Here is a 14,055-nt window from a genome sequence, read left to right on the forward strand (position 1 = left end):
TGTAAAGTTATCAAAAAGTTTTTGGATAATAAATACAGAGTGTGAGCTTATGACATTCACTTCTCTCCTTCTTGTGATTCCATCTCGCTTGTCGGTTGTCACATCGTAGTGACGTTTGTTGCGTTGCAACCACAAGTAAGAGCTCTACGCATTGATGTAAACATATCATAGCGTTTGGCGTTGCCAACCCGCGGCCTAATTTCATCATAAGTAAGAATTTAAGCTAGGAAATCACAAAATAAGCATAGGTAGGTTATCGGGGCATCATTACTAAGCATTTAGATGCATTCAGAGTCAGAAATGACTAGGTCAAAATCTCACTGCTTTTAATAATCACATTTTTTTCACTTCACCTAAAGTGAGATTTGAGACCATAAGCATGCTTGCTTAGGTCTTATATACTTGTCCTAGAAGTTTCATAACATTCGGATATCGTTTGATGTTGTAACGCTCATGGTTTGTTTGCCGATTAGTGACTAGCTTTTGATGACTTAGGTCATTTGAGTGTAGCTTGTGTTAGATGCAAGTTGTCTGTTGTTTTCCAAGAGATTAACACCCTCTTGTAGCCTCCATGCACTAGTTGCGTCATCTTCGTCCCATGGATTGATAATTATGTTCGTGGTTCTTGCTATGTCTGCAATAAGATAAGAGTGAGGTTAGGAAACCCATCCACATTTGGCGCCGCTATGATTCCGGGAACGAATAGACCTAAACTAGGAAAAACAATAGTGTTTGGTGTAGTTATCCTTAAACTTCCTCTAGGATCACCTAGAGTTAAACTTTCTCTTCAAAATCGCATAGCTTAAGAGTGTCGTCTTTTGCTGTGTAGAGGTAGCTTAGGATTAGATTGTACTTACTAAGTACCTTGTAGGATTGTAGGATTAGGTAGGATTTTGAGAATGATTGATGGACAAGACAAGTCTTAAGATCAATGCTCAAGAAACCATAAAAAATAAGAAAAGAAGTGTTTGTGGACACTTTCCACAACCCAATTGTAGTAGAACCTAGGAGTAGGGTAAGTAGAATCCGAGGTGGGATCTCAAATCATTGCTCACTCCAAAGGAATCACCTGTGAGTTGTTTATGTGATGTTGTAGAATTTCAGGTCTACGGCTTGAAACAACATCAAAAGACTACCAACCATTGAGACCGGCTGGCGATTATGCTCATAAAAGTTGTATGAACCAGTGGGTAAGCTTAAGGATGCATTTGAAGTAAATTTTCAAGAGTTTGCAAAAACTCAGATTATTAATATTTTCTTGAAAATTTAGGACAAATTAAGTTTTGACTGGACTGAGAGGCTTAAAAAAGGTCACAAAAAGACTGACCATTGAAAAAATTGCAAAAAATGTTAATTTTAGGCCAAAAATAAATAATCGTGATTATTTACTTTTAGATCAAAATTGATCAAAATTGATCAAGATTGATACCAGAGACTCTATGTATGATTACAAAAACAAATTGTGAAGGCTCATAGAGTTTGGATCACAAAAAAGACCAGAAACTTGATAAAAGCTGACAAGGGTTGCCAAAAGCAGAGCCCCAAAAGCATTAAACTTCAAAAGCAATGTCTCCCAAAAGCTAGCGTTGCCAAAAATAGCCAACGGACATCACGGTACTGATTGTCATGAAATTGATTTTGACTTGATAAATCTTGTTCAAATTTGGTGAAACTTGAATCAAAGGCTTAGTTTAAAGTGTTTAACATGTGTGTATGCTTGGATGATTAAAATTATCCTAAAATTTGGAAGATGTAAATAATCGTGATTATTTACTTTTGTCCAATTTTCAAACATTTTTCACCAACCACGCATACCATAAGTTCTATCATGTTGTATTGAGCACTCACATCAAATTTGGTAAGATTTGGATCTATAAAGTGAAAATTGTGGCCAATTTTGTAAAGTCATTCTGCAGACACGAAACTGTTGATGACAAATTGAGCAGGGTTTATCCAAACTTGGTGAAACTTTGCTAGGGAGCTTAAGTTGGGTTGCTTTATCTATTTGTATCAACATTTTGGCAAAAAATTGCTTAAAAATCCCAGAAGTAGATAATTGCAATTATTTACATCTGCTCCAAAATTGAGAATTTTTACACAATTGATGTGTACCACAAGGTCAAGCATATCAAGTACACTACTCATATCAAATCTGGTGAAATTTGGATCACAAAAGTGAGACTTAAGTTAGATTATTGAAAACTGAGTCTATGGACACTAGACAGTTGATAACTTGGATAAATCCTGTTCAAACTCAGTGAAACTTGTCCTGAGACTACAACAAGGTGTCTATATAGAAAAACAATTATAAAAAGTGAGAGAAACCGAGAAAAGTAAATAATTAGATTATTTACTTTTGAGCCCCAGAGAAAAGATTTTGAACTTTTGAGCTTGTACAGTGAAGGCATATACAGGTGGTACCATTTTTGGGTGTCTTGGACACTACTTCAGTAGTACTTTGGGACCCCCATTCTCACACTTCATACAAACTATCACCTATCATATTATATATCAGTAGATAGCTCTTCTTAAGGAGAATCTAAAAGTATAAGGAGTGTCAATTTTTAATTAAATTTGTGAAAATTTTACCAGTCCCCACTTTTTGCAACTGGTAACACCAAAAGGTGCAAAAAGTGGTACCACCTAAACATGCTTTGAGCCTAGAACAACACAGTAAAAGGTCACTGGTCAATTTTGGGCTCCATCGGATCCAAATTAGTACATGCTAACTCATTTCCCAGGTTGCAGCAAAGGTCCTTTAGCTCTTTGCAAGGGTAGAATCCGGAAGTCTCATTTGCTGACCCACTTAGCTCAGATTGAAGTGATATACACGGACCAATCACAATAGTTATAAAAAAATTGTACAATTCTTGAGAGAAATTGCTAACTTGGTTAAAACTGACACAGGAACCAGGTTGCAAGAAAAGAATTGTCTAGGAGGCACATCAGTGGGAAAAGGTACCAACACTTATTGAAAACAATTAAAAAACATAAGGAACCCTAACCTAATTATTTGCACTCCCCATAGAGAGTCAAGGGAATAGGATATTGTAGAGATTGGGGGAAAACCCTGAGGCTAAACCCCTATCCTCGTCGTCGAGAAAAACAAAGTCATCATCTGTGAGACCATATGTGCCATCCATATAATCATATAAATCTTCTTCATCGTCAGAGGAAGCAATGTTTACTAAGAAGGTCACTAGACGCCTATAGTCATCTTGGTCAAAAGGATAGGCTTGTGCAATAGGAGATACACTCTCTACTAAGTATGGATCAATCGTGGTCAAGAGACGTATCACCCATTTTAACTCCTCAAAATTCCTCTCACATGCTAGCATACCTACCAAATCCCATTCACAGGCAAGCACCGGAAAGACCATGTGAAACATTTGTGAAAAGTAACGAGGGTACCTCTCATTCAAGGCAGGAGTGGATGACTCTAGCGTACTAGCCATATCTGTACATGCAAATAGATGATGGTTAGAGTGCAAATACTACAAGGGTCGTGTTCTTGTACATAATGTGTTTTTATGATTTTCTGTTATGGCTCTTGCTCTTTTACTTTTTTATCTTGTTTTTGTGAGTATGGCTTTATATATACATTCCCTAAGATTGGAGATTGAGAGGTCAAGGAGGAAGGTTGAGAGGGAAGCAAGTGAATGATGGATGTCAGCAAACACTCCCCCCTTCCTTGGGTAGATCATACCTTTTGGAATGATGTCGTCACCTTTTGAAACCAATTGTTCCAAGTTGTTATGGGTGAAGGCTTTAACCAATAGTTTTCAACCACCCTATGCGTTTCATCTAGTTGCAAGGGTGGTAAGGTACTCTCCCATGATTTTATTTGCAACATTGTTGTAGGTGGTGAACTTACAACAGGAGGTGCAAACTCTTTCTTGCTTGTATGGATATGTACAATGGTAGGTGGAGGTTGTGTTGAAGCTTCTATTTCCGTATAGGAACTACATGAAGAGCAAGAAGCTTCATTTGATTTCATTGTTCCTGAGCTAGGTAGAACAAATCGTTCTTTCTTTGGTACCCAAACTAGCTCTGGAGCAGGTGTGTAGCATTCTGTTATTTTTTCCTTTCCGCGATCTCAAGTTTGTTTTGGAGCCACATGATTGGAGCTCACAATTTACATTTTGGCACCCAGATTTGATCATTTCCTTCTTAGTAGCCTTGGGGTTCCAATAGTTTTTTAGGAATCCAACGCAATGTTTCTTTACATTTCTTGGAGAGAATGGGACGTCTCTTACCAAGCTCCTGTCTTTTGGCACTAGCTATGGTTGCTAAAGAAGATTTAGGGACCTACTTGTATGTTTTCTTTGTTATATTGGGATGGGTCTTGTGTGTCTCAAGTTTTATTTCAGCTACATGAGTTGAAGATCGAGAGAGTTGGGCTATGGGGACATATGGTTCAACCTCTTGGACATGCAATGTTTTGGGTTTTATTTCCTTAAGAGGCAATATCTCAGGGACTATGGCTTAAGTGGCAAGGCTAAGAGTTGATTTATGTGTTGTGAAACCCCCTGTCCCCCAATCAATAGTGCATTTGGTCGCTATCATCCACATGCGTCCTAGGTTTATATTACCCTCCATAGTTCCAACAAGCATGACCAAAAAGTCTTGAGCTATAACCCCATTGTCATAACTGACAGAAGTGTGCCAGATTCCAAAAATCGAAGTTTTTTTCTTGTTGACACCCTTGATTTGGATAATACTCTCAGATAGATGTGGCTTCCCTAACTGACACCACACCCCATATGATAGAAGATTATATTTAGCACCCATGTCCAATAAGGCGTTATATAGCACTTTTCCACAAGTGTTGTTTAGCTCAATAGGGTATCGTAGAGATGTGTCAGAGTCCAACCAATCCTCGTCAGTTTCAACGTGGAATGCATGCGTGACTCCAAGGTTAGCCTCTCGTTTTCATCTTATGCGTTGTTGTCGCTCCTTAGACTCAGCTTGAGCTTGTATCTTCTTCAATTCTATTTGTGCCTTGGATGCCATTTTTGTATGGATGGCACATAGATCCTCTTGGCTTAAAGGATCATAGTATCTTTTAAATTTTCTCCCATTGAGGAATCCAATGGTTTCAACTCCATCAAGAGTGTCCACACGAATGGTTCCTTGTGGGGTGATCTCACATACTCTATATGGTCCTTTTCCCACATATTTCAACTTTTTCTTTTCGTTACGCACTCCATACATAAGGACTTTACCACCAACATTGATATCTTTGTTCTTTAGATGACAGTCAAACCATTTCTTCCTCCTTTCTTTCCCCACAAGTGAATTTTGCACAGCTAATTGCCTCTCTTCATCTAGCATTTCAAGGATATATAATCACTTAACTAAGGGGTTACCATCCCAACCTTCTTGAGAAGCTACTCAAAGACTAGGAACGACAAACTCCCATGGCATAACCACTTCTTGGTCATACACCATCTTGAATGGTGTGAAGTTAATGGCAACTTTGTATGCTTTAAATCCCAATCCGTGTGATGAGCTTCCAGCGTTTTGTTCAAGATAGAGATTAAGGTCTTGTTGGTGCTCTCAACTTGGCCATTTGCTTGTAATTAATAAGGTGTGGACTTATGGTGAGCTATCATAAAGTTGGTAGTGAGTCTTTTACTACTCCATTTATAAAATGAGTACCATTGTCACTCACAATCTCAAAGGGACAATTAAATCTTGTAATAATGTTCTCAAAGAGAAACTTGGCAGTTGATTTTGCATAGGCCTTACGTATCTCCCTGGATTCCGCCCACTTTGTCACATAGTCAGTGCTACGAGCTTGACTACGAGCTACCGGACTAATTGGGCCTACAAAGTCCAAACTCCATTTTTCAAATGGTTGAGTCACTTTAGCAAGATGTAAGGGCATCCTATCCTTTCGTTGTGTGATCTTGTAATGTTGGCATTCATCACATCCTTTTGCAAGAAGTGATGCATCCTTGAATAAGGTAGGCCACCAACAGCCTGATTGCAACACCTTGCTAGCTATTAGTTCCCATGAGAAATGTCCTCCGGCTATACCCATGTGGGATTCTTGCAGTATGTATAAATACTCATCCTCACGGGCACAACGTCTAAGCATATCATCCTTCCCTAGCCTGTAGAGAGTTCTTGCAATGAGAGAGTAAGGTTCACATTCTTTTAATAGTTTTTGAGCTATGTCTTTACGAAGCTCTTTGGGTGGAAAACCATTAACTAGAAAGTTCACAATCTTCTCACTCCATTCATGTATGGTTTCGACTAGGAATAGAGAAGTATCGGGAAACTCATCATCGACTCCAGTAGGGGCTTCACCATTGGGTATGCGAGACAAATGATTCGCCATGACATGTCTTTTACCAGGTCTCACCACAACGATAAAATCAAACTCAAGGAGAATTAACAACCATCGTGTAATTCTTCCCGTGGAACAAGGTTTATTTACTAGATACAACAAGGCTTGATGATCAACATAGAACACAAACTTGTTGGCCAGAAGGTAGTATCAAAATTTCTTCACTGTATAAATCATACCTAAACCTTAACTTGCAAAGCTAATGGGGTAGTCTAGTTTATGTTCTCTTGGTTGAGCTAGAACACACCTAATAGCAAAGTTCGATGCATCAATATACACATGGAAAACTACATTCCAATCGGGCACTCGTAGAATAGGAGCGCTAGTCAAGGTCTTTTTCAATGACTCATAAGCATGGTCACACTCCGCAGTCCATTGGAACTCAATAAGAAGCTTGTACAAAGGACGAGCTACCTCGGAAAAGTTTAAAATAAACCGTCGGTAATAACCAACATGGCCCATGAACCTTTGAACTCCTTTATAGTTTTTAGGTGGTTTCAATCCAGCAATGGCTTTAATTTTGCTCTAATATGTGGAAATCCCATTTTTGGACACTATATGCCCTAAAATGACTCCATGTTTAACCCAAAATTAGCATTTGAAAGGGTTTGAGGAGATGCGATACAATCTACACTTCTCAAACACTTTTTGTAAGCATGATAGATGTTCTTTCCAAGAGGAATAAACACAAAGGTCATCTAAGAAAGCTTCACAAAACTCCCTCAATTATTCTCTAAAAGCAGTGTTTATTAATCGTTGAAAGGTAGCAGGGGCATTGGTTAAGTCGAAAGCCATAACATTAAATGCGAACACTCCAAATTTGGTTATAAAGGCTGTTTTAGCTTGTTCCTTGAGCGCAATTGTGATTTGATTGTAGCCAGAGTACCCATCAAAAACGCGATAAGCTTCCTTCCCTGCAACTCTTTCAAGCACATGTTCTGAATATGGCAAGGGTCCCTCCTAGTGGGGGCATTGACCTTCTTGAGATCCACACACACTCTGAGTTTCCCATTCTTTTTTGGCACAATCACTATTGGAGACACCCATTCTGAGTGCTCAATAGGGTATATGAATCCGCATTCCACAAGATTTTCAATCTCTTCTTGAACGATTTTTGCATATTCAGGATTCATTGGGTAGGGTCGTTGTTGAACTGGTTTAGCCATGCTATTCATGGGGATTGTGTGTTGAACCATGGAAGGTGGAACACCTTTCATATCATGATATGTCCAGGAAAATATATCCCTGAATTCCTTGAGAAGTTATTTAAGTACACACTCCTCAATCTCTGTCAGATCTTGGGCAATGAAAATAGGTTTGGACTCTTCTCCTGGTTCTGCTAACTCTATTTCCTTAACTATCGCTAGACCGTCATAGACTCCATTGCTCCCATCGATAGGTTTTCTTTGAGCCTTTGTATACACAACCTTACGTTCCTCTGTGGTATAGGATTTGAAATGTTCAGGTGCAAGGTGCAAGTTTGTGGGGTCCTGTTATTCTGTGGACTGTGATTTCACTTTCGATTCCTTTCGTTGTTGAGCTAACTCTCGATTTTGTCGTCTCCTTACGGTACGGCTCAACTTTGGCTTCTCTGTAGCCTCTAATTTTGCGATGTCAATGGGTCTTGTACTACACCACATAATGCTTTGAAGGTATTCACCCTAGTTATCTACCAACTTCCGATGAACATCACATGCCCCTATATAATTAAGCCATTCTGCGGTAGATTTCTTTTCATTTATTCTAGCACGCACGTTTTCTGGATATCGTCACCTCTTATATCTTTTACTCTTCTTGTTTAATTCTCGATTACCGCCGATCTCTAGTGAAGAGTCACTAGATGAATCACTACTTGTGTCTTCTGCTCCCTTGGATATATTGTCATCTAGGTTACCACTGGGCCTTGAATGGCTTGTCCCCACATTTTCACTAAGATTTAACTCATATTCTTTGTCCTCATAGTCAATTTCAATTGATGATTCTGACCCCAAATCGTGTGGGCTATAGTCTTGTGAGGCGCTACTGGTTCCAATGCCAGTCAAACCTTCATCTTGTAGCTTATTAGAAGCTATATGCATTGCTTTTAGTATATTTAAGGGTATGAGTGGTGGCATTTCATACCCCTCAGGTGTTACCCAGGTCATCCCCCTATTTCCCCAAGTGTCTATGGTTGCTGCTAGGTGGACCCAATCCACATTGTCCGACTCTGTCATCCCAGGTAGTACATCCATATAAGGAGAATCTTCCCCAACATTAGTGTCCGCTTTACACGTGTAACAATACTGCAATGGGGCCGAGTGAACTGTGGTGTCAGATCTATGATCAATTATAAACCTGTTTCCTAGAGGATGTGCTCAACCAGTCAGAAGATCCACTCAAATGACAGAATGTTGGAACTGCAAGTAGCCATGATTTTTAGACCAGTCATGCACCATTTTTTCTTCCCTCATGAAAGGACGTCCTAAGATCATCTCCGATGCCATAGTGTGTTTGGAGAAATCCATAACAATGAAGGTAATCCTTATTTTATGTCCAAAGACCTTGATCTTGAGATATTCTAGCATCCCAGTAGGTTTAACAATAGACCCATTGGCCATCTTCACTACTATGGTTCTGGTCGCAAGGTGAGGTCTTCCCATAGTTTCCCAGAAATTTTTAGTCACAATGCTAACCCCAACGCCACCATCAAGGATTCCCTTCACAGTTAATCCCTTAGTAGTTATTGGTATGGTTGCATTGGATTCATTACCCTCAAAGTATTCTCCCAACTTGTTACCAGGTATTTCTATAACAAGGTTCTCATCTAGGTTGGGTTGTGGATCTAAGTGTTCCTCCTCTATTGGGATCTCCCCAGCTCTATCCATCTGTGCAAATTGTGGTAGCCCACACTTTAGTTCTCCATTGAGGAAGGCTCAAAGAACTGAGACTAGCTCAGGGTCTTTATATAGTTTGGACATGATGGTGGTTCTAACTTCTGAGGACATGAAATCCAATAATTTGGCAATGTTTAACGGCACCTTTTGGGCTTCAGTCCCTTGATGTGGGGAAGATGGGATCTCCATTTCTTCGATAGGATCAAGTAGTCCCTCTGTAAACATTCTTTCCATCAAGAAGTGAGTACGCCCACTTTCCCATGACTTTAAGTCACTTTCTTCTTGGATGACACTAGGTATGGCTAAGGGTCTATGGACTTGGTGAGGTTGTTGTTGCGTAGGGAACACGGTGTCTGTAATCTGGATCTGCCTAGGTGCTGGTTCTAGATTCCTTTGGGTATCTTCTACCAAACTCCTTAAATGCTTAACTCGCTCAATCTCCTTTGTAGGGTTTGGATAAGTTCATATATTCTTCTTGTATCCTGGCCATTGTGGCTCATGAAGATCTTCCTTGTTGGTTTCTATCTTAGTGGTCATTTTGGTCTCCATGGTTTCACCTGAATCCAAATCCTCTTCAGTGTCGTTCATATATACGGGGTTGTCACTAGTCCCTATGTTGGTCTTTGAATTGGGGTCTGACTTCGATGCTTTTTGTGATCTATTCCTTCCTGTTTTCTTATTTTGTTGAGATTGTGCAATTGATGCCGTGTCTCTTTCCTCAAGAATATAATTTTGTTTTTGGAGCATCAATCGAGTGAGTACGTTTACTGGTACCACAGGTGTACTTTGTGATGGCTTCTCGGTAACTTCAATCAAGTTTAATGGCATGATCTTCGATGCATTTGGATTATTTGGACATTGGGCAATCAAATGATCTATGCCACATCGATTACACATGAGTATTGGCATTGTAGACGTGCTCACTTGATTGGTTTGCATTAGTGTGGCGTTCTTCTGTAGCCTAATAGGACACTCAGCTACACGATGTGGACCTCCACACTCATAGCATTGAAGATATGGTCTCTTAGTAGTGTAATTGATATTTTGGCCTCTTGCAGCAGGAGCAGCTACTTGATATACAGGTTTGACATGTCCCCAATAGTCCTCCGTGTAGTATTGTGGACTTTCTTCAAGCACATCCATCCCATAGGCAATATTTGGGTCTATATCTTCCTCACAACCTTCCAAACAAGCAATAGATGACTCACAACCCGCTTGATTCACAGAAGTGATTCTCAGATGTGGTGGTTGCAGTCCTAGCACTAGAGGTGGTAAGGGTGTTGTTTGAACAACATTTTGGGCCCTAGGGACCATGTGTTGTGTTGTTTGTTCAAGAGGTGGGGCCGGCATCAATGCAGGTACTTGAGGTGTGTCTGTCCATGCTAAGGTTGGTCTATTGGCCATCACGTGCTTAAATACTATGCAATCCTTACCTTGATGAACATAACTCCCACAGGCATTGCAGTTCCCATTGAATTTTACTCTAGAAGTAGGGCATTCACTGGTACTATGTGGTCCATAGCATATTGAGCACCATTGTTGCTCCCTTCTTGGATACATATGATTGTTTTGCGGAGCACGATTGTCTCTAAGACTCTCTTGAATAGCCTTAGTGAGATCTGCTAAAGTCATCTCAGATATCTTTGGCTCCTTAGCAATAGGCTTTAGGGTCATTGGCTGATGCCTTGATGCGTGCGAGCTAATAGATTTAGGCTCAACAGACACTCTTTCTCCTTGAATCATTAAATTATCCTCCAACTGGATCGCATTGGTGGTGACTGCTTCCCAAGTGGTGATATCTCTAATGACTAGGCCATTGTAGATATCCTCATGTCATAATCCCCTAATGAATCTATCAAGCAATTGATTATTATTGAAGCACTCATTTTGATTACAATGAGAATTCAAATGCTTCAAGTGACTAATAAAGTCTCTCACCGACTCTCCTTCCTCTCGTTGGGCTTTTTGGAGCTGAGAGGCTACACCCCAAAGCACTCCCTCTCGTATGTATTCTTTCAAGAACAGCCTCCTAAGAGTAGGGTAAATCATTTTTTCTTCCACTCTTAGGGTTCTATACCAATCCCCTGCCTTCCCACTTAAGGTTAGGCTTAAAGCATTACTCTTATGCAGGTCATTGTGTTCTCCTAGAGAATCGCATATTTGTTCAAACACTTCGATATGCTTCCTCACATCCCTGTCTCCACTAAATTTTTGTGTGAGCTTGGCTATTTGTATTGCCTTACTTCTAGGCTCTCTATCAGGTGTGATACGCATATTCTCAGCAATAGATTGACCAATAGCTTGAGAAAATGTTGCCAAGTCACCTAAGTGAGCAGGCACCATGGGCGAAGGTGCTCCAGAGACTACATGTGGAGTAGGTATTGGCATTGGTCTTGGCGCATAGGAATCCCTTGGGTTCCACGTTTGGTACGATGTTGTGCCATGTGGCGGCCCAAAGTTCATATGTGTGGCCCTAGGTATAGCAGACGTCGGATGTGACATGCTAATGCTAGCCGGTATAGTCCCATGGAAATAAAAACTTGGATGTTGTGGTTGTGGAGCATAGGTAGTTGAAACAATGGGAGGGATAAAAACTACAGGAGTGCGATGACCCATAGGTGCATACGATTGATACACACTTGTAGGTATTGTTGCAGGCATTGAGCTACCATGTAGTGGTGCTTTACTATCAAATGAGGTCCATGGCGTGTTTCTCGGCATGCCCATCATTGGCATAGGCATGGTAGCCATGGCTTCATCAAGGGAAAGATGAGCTAGACTTGGAAAGGTAAAGCTATCACTTGTGGGCTCAGATTGCACTGAGACCCATGGCAAAACAACAGATGGAGGATCCATCGAACTTACCAAGGGAGTATCCATTTATGATAAGGTCAGTTGTTTAGCCTTTCTTGTATCCAAGAATCTCATGAGACCCGTTGAAGGCATGTTGATCCCCTTGTTCTGTCTCTCTAACTCAATGACCCTATAGATCACCTCACAAACTCTTTGTTGTTGATCCTCCACACTAATAGCACCCATTGTGGATTGTAGGACATCTAACCAATCCACGTGATAGGTGTGACCTGTGTATAGATCGGTTAGAGTTTTCGTTTTTAGTTTGTACTCCTAGTTCTCATTTAAGAATGCTCCATCTAGGATTGAGGTGCTAGGGGTGTCCTTTGAGTTGGATGCAATGTTGCTTTCTAGGGGTTGGCCCTTAGCGGTTGCTAAGTCAGGAGCACTCGATAGCTCTCCTAGCAAGGATATTGACATAGGGGCTTTTGCTTTTAACTCTCTTCGTTGCTCCGCCTTGCGTAACCTCTCGACTTCCTTTTCTCTAGCCGCAATGATATATCGCTCAACCTCTTGCACTTCGGCAAGGATTCTACCATCGGATAATATGAACTCGGAGGGGAATAGCTCTGAAGGGTCAGGAGGTGCAGTGAATGAAGTATTCACGTGCACATTCTCTAAGGGGATAAGGTCTACATTGGTCATGAATGGAGAATTTACTTCCCCACCCCCTCATTTACATCATTAGCTCCATGTTCGGAGCGAGTGGCTCTACTAAAGGTTTCTTTCAAGCAGCTAAGCATGCTTGGCCCGGACCATGGACCCATGGCATGCATGTATTGGCTTGAGCTATTGGGATTAGGTATTGGGAAACCCTCCATGACGTCGTACTCAAAGGAAGAGTCACTAGCCGCTATGTTTGGGTCTTGGTTTGTACTACCTTGGGTCCCCGCCGAGGGCCCGGAACCTAAGGTAGGTGGATAATGAGAACTCACGTAAGTCAAAATTCTCTCTAGTTGCTCCGTCTCTAGCACACGACCAGAGCGCAGATGCATGTGCCTTTGGCACCCTACAAGTGTCGGCGAATAACCTCGAAGGTTAATCGCTTACTTTTTTAGGTGTCCGTTTTCACTCGTTTTTTTATGTTTTTTAATGATCGGTTTTTTTATTAAAGTGTGTGATAGATCAAAATGAGTGTATCACTCAGAGGGTCGCGGTGTGCTTTACAGCACAATGTTCGGTCACCTGAAGCTTCGCTGGTCCTCAAAAAGTCAATTTTTAGCTACGTGTGAAGCTAAAATACGTAATTTCAAAGGGCGACTGAGGCCTGAGCCTGAGTGTGAGCTCGGGCTTGGGTCTGGGAGATATTCCCGATCCCGGTCCTACCTTTAATTTTTTTATTTTTTACTTTTTGGGATAAGGTCGTCGTGGCATGCTCGCGAGCACACACACACACTCTACCTACCTACTTACAACTAATACACCTACTGTTACACACTAACACACTTCATTAGCTCTCACAGATCTACTTCCTACTTACTGTACTTTGCATTACATAGAATTAAAAACCTTAATACTAAGATCTTACCACAAATAAAACACAGCAACCTTTCAAAACTTCATTAACAAAGAAATACACAGTAGCAACACAAAATCCTTCTTCTCAACACACACACCTTCCTTCCCTACCCTTCCTACAATTGAAGTTGCACCACAAAAAGAAGCACAAAGTGTCATTCAAGCTTAGTGTATGGCATTCCCCGGAAGAGGCGCCAAAAATGTGCGCATATGTCGCACATGTCAATGCAAGGCACTTGCCAATACACTGTGTACGAGCCACAAATGGCTACAAGCACATAACAAGCCTAACTAGTAAGCTCAAAGATGGCGATGGTGTGTCACTCACCACTCTACGCTTGTTGTCGTGGAGGATTCCTCGCCGTGAAGATGAAGGAGCAGCCGTTGCATCGGGCTCAACCGCTTCGCCACCGACGTTCCGTCGTCGCAATGCTCGATCGCACTCTCTCTCTCTCT

The sequence above is a fragment of the Adiantum capillus-veneris genome, chromosome 20 (assembly GCF_014529385.1).
Source record: "Adiantum capillus-veneris isolate H3 chromosome 20, ASM1452938v2, whole genome shotgun sequence".
Taxonomy (NCBI): Eukaryota; Viridiplantae; Streptophyta; class Polypodiopsida; order Polypodiales; family Pteridaceae; genus Adiantum; species Adiantum capillus-veneris.